The 3,143-nt window shown below is 43.9% G+C and overlaps 1 non-coding gene across 1 annotated transcript; it reads left to right on the top strand.

The window, feature by feature from the left end:
- Positions 1–228: 228 nt before the first annotated feature.
- Positions 229–300, top strand: trnad-guc (transfer RNA aspartic acid (anticodon GUC)). The gene has a single exon. It is a non-coding gene; the product is annotated as a tRNA-Asp (tRNA).
- Positions 301–3,143: the final 2,843 nt, after the last annotated feature.

Raw genomic sequence — 3,143 nt, forward strand, 5'->3', positions numbered from 1 at the left:
CCGCGGAGTTGTTGTGTTTTTAATTATTTTGGTGATGCAGTTTTTCACAGTAAATAAAAAAGGAGTCTGAATTGTTTCCACCCAGTTTCGAACTGTGTTAGACGAATGTGATAACCATTACAATATGGAAACAGATGACAAATGAGTCCTTCATATCAGGGCTGTCATCCCAGCTAACTGATAGCAGGGACGGTGTTTTGGCAGGTAGAGCTCCTTTCAAGCATGTATTCCTCGTTAGTATAGTGGACAGTATCTCCGCCTGTCATGTGGAAGACCGGGGTTTGATTCCCTGACGGGGAGTTGTTGTGTTTTTAATTATTTTGGTGATGCAGTTTTTCACAGCAAATCAAAAACAAGTCAGGATTGTTTCCACCAGTTTCGAACTGGGGACCTTTCGTGTGTTCGACGAACGTGATAACCACTACACTATGAAAAGAGATGACGGTACTGTATTTCATATCAGGGATGGCAACCCACCTCATTGATGGCAGCGACGGTGTTTTGGTGGGCACAGCTCCTTTTAAGTCTGTGTTCCTCGTTAGTATAGTGGACAGTATCTCTGCCTGTTACGCCGAAGACCGAGGTTCAATTCTCTGATGAGGAGATGTTGTGATTTTAATGACTTTGGTGATGCAGTTTTTCACAGCAAATAAAAAAGGAGTCTGAATTGTTTCCACCCAGTTTCAAACTGTGTTAGACGAATGTGATAACCATTACAATATGGAAACAAATGAGTCCTTCATATCAGGGCTGTCAACCCAGCTAACTGATAGCATGACCGATGTTTTGGCGGATATATTTTCCTGAAAGGCTGTGTTGCTCGTTCGTATTGTGGACAGTACTTCCGCCTGTCGCGTGGAAGACCGGGGATCGATTCCCTGACGGTTAGTTGTTGTGATTTTTATCAGTGTGGTGATTGAATTTTTCAGGGCAAATTAAAGTGCTGTTGAAGGCCAAACCATTCCATCTGACAATCTGTCATGGAATGGGAGTTCTCAGCCCAGAGAGGTCAGTGAAATAGTTCATTTCAGCCTAATAATTTATTCTTAAAAGCCTAGAGCAGCATTTAGCATTTTATAATCCATCCCAAATTACTTGCAACGGAAACCCACAAAAATGTTTTATAGCATGGCCCTCTCCCGCGTGTACTTACGTCAGCCTTTGCAAAGGAGATTTTCAGTCAGAAATGTTTCATGTCGTTAATTCCCACTGAAGAATCCTTTCCAATTAGTGAAGTGCTCATGCTCGCCGTGAGTCTAACTTGGGGTGACAGCATGAACCAAGAGGCTGCCATGCTTTTCTTATCCCTTTTGCAGCGGAAAGCTCTTTTATAAGTGGGACCGAGGCTGCGACGTGCCAAATCATACAAGTATTCAGAAATACCACAGGATATGTGACATGAGTAGTCCAGAAAAGTGTGTGAAGAACAGTGAAATGAAGTCTCCACACATAAAAACGAAGCTTGAGAAACATTACACACAAGTACTTTCATTGTTTTTTTTCTTTTTTTTGCGTGCGGGTTCTTTTGTTTTCTTTGTGTTACGTGTTGTGCAGAACAGTCCAAAATTTATTTGTCATCTAACTGATATTTTAGTTGGGGTGTTTGTTATGGTGGCGTGCAGGCAAGAAGCAGGGAATTGGGCAAAGAATGTAGAAATTCAGAGATATCACACACAAAAAATAAATAAATACTTTGGGATAAAAAGGCAAAACAAAGGTTGCAGGGTCAAAAAAAATTTAATCATGACTCCATAAACAACTGATATTCAAAGTGACAAAGACAAGGAAATGATGTGATGTGACATTGGACATAGCACACGCATGGCACGGCAGTGCTCAGAGACCAACCGAAATATTGGGAACTAAATACAGACAGACTGATGAAACAACGAAGCAGGACAAAACAAGACACAAACAGATGGAGAGATAAGATTGGCGGGTACAAGGGGGGAGCAGGGATGGACAAAATCTAAATTAAATCACAACTGATTTGGGGTAATGCAATGCCAAAATGCCTCCAAAAAAATTAGACAAAATACACACATACAAAATGGCTTCCTTAACATTAAAGTTCCACAGGAGTCTCTCTCTCTCTCTCTCTCTCTCTCTCTCTCTCTCTCTCTCTCTCTCTCTCTCTTTCACTCACTCTCACTCTCTCTCGCTCTCTTTTTTTTTTACTGTTACTGCAAAGAGCCACATCATACCCTTCCTCGCGCATGCACGCACACACAAACGCACACGCGCACGCACAAGCACACACACACACACACACACACACACACACGCTCGCACACACGCGGGTGCCCACCTGGGCACTTGCGCACACATGCATGCACGCCACAATGATCAACAGTCGGAATGGGCCGAAAATGAACGAAAGCTAGACACAAACAAACAATTTTTTTTTTCCCGCCCATTTCCTCATCCCACCCCTTGCGGTCGACTTGGGACCAGTTCGCAGGCTCCTGGTCGATTGCGATCGACGTATTGGGCGCCCTTGCCTTAAAATCAATTAATTATTTTTGTGATTCGCTGACTAGCTTAGCGCTTAGCACCGTTGTTTGCGCATGAGCGGCCGTGCGGTGATCTGATTGGTTGCCCTCTATGTCAATCAAGTAACGGATTGATGATAGGCTGATGTAGTACGTTCTGTGTTTTTAGCGCGTTTGTTTGAATCGCATCGCCACTGCCAAGGCGTTTTCAACGCTTGTCGTGTGAAAGCCTGGGAGCCGCGTTGAACCAGCTAAAGAGCCGCGGTTTGGCCACCCCTGCTCTAGACGCCCAGCATCTGGGCTGTAGACGGTCAGCGTCCACCAGGGGTGTCACTAGGTTTCAAGAACAAAGGGGGCTTAGCCCCAAGGGGAACACAGCCCTTTTAGGGGGGTCCGGGGGCATGCCCCCCCGGGAGAAATTTTTTCTACATTCTGTTAAAAATCCATCAATTCCGTGCACTTTGAGAGCAAAATGAAGAGGCTATAAAGAACTACACACATCACATTAGTATCCTCTTTACTATGATGGGGCTTCCTCCCCTGGACTTTAACTGGACTAGATAATAGAAATTATAAAGAGTTCAAAAGTTCAATCTTGGTTGTTCAAGGGAATTAGAAGGATGCCCGATAACATAACCTATATGACAGTAG

This window comes from Hippocampus comes, unplaced genomic scaffold, assembly GCF_001891065.2.
Source record: "Hippocampus comes isolate QL1 unplaced genomic scaffold, H_comes_QL1_v1.1 scaffold520, whole genome shotgun sequence".
In the NCBI taxonomy this organism is placed as follows: domain Eukaryota; kingdom Metazoa; phylum Chordata; class Actinopteri; order Syngnathiformes; family Syngnathidae; genus Hippocampus; species Hippocampus comes.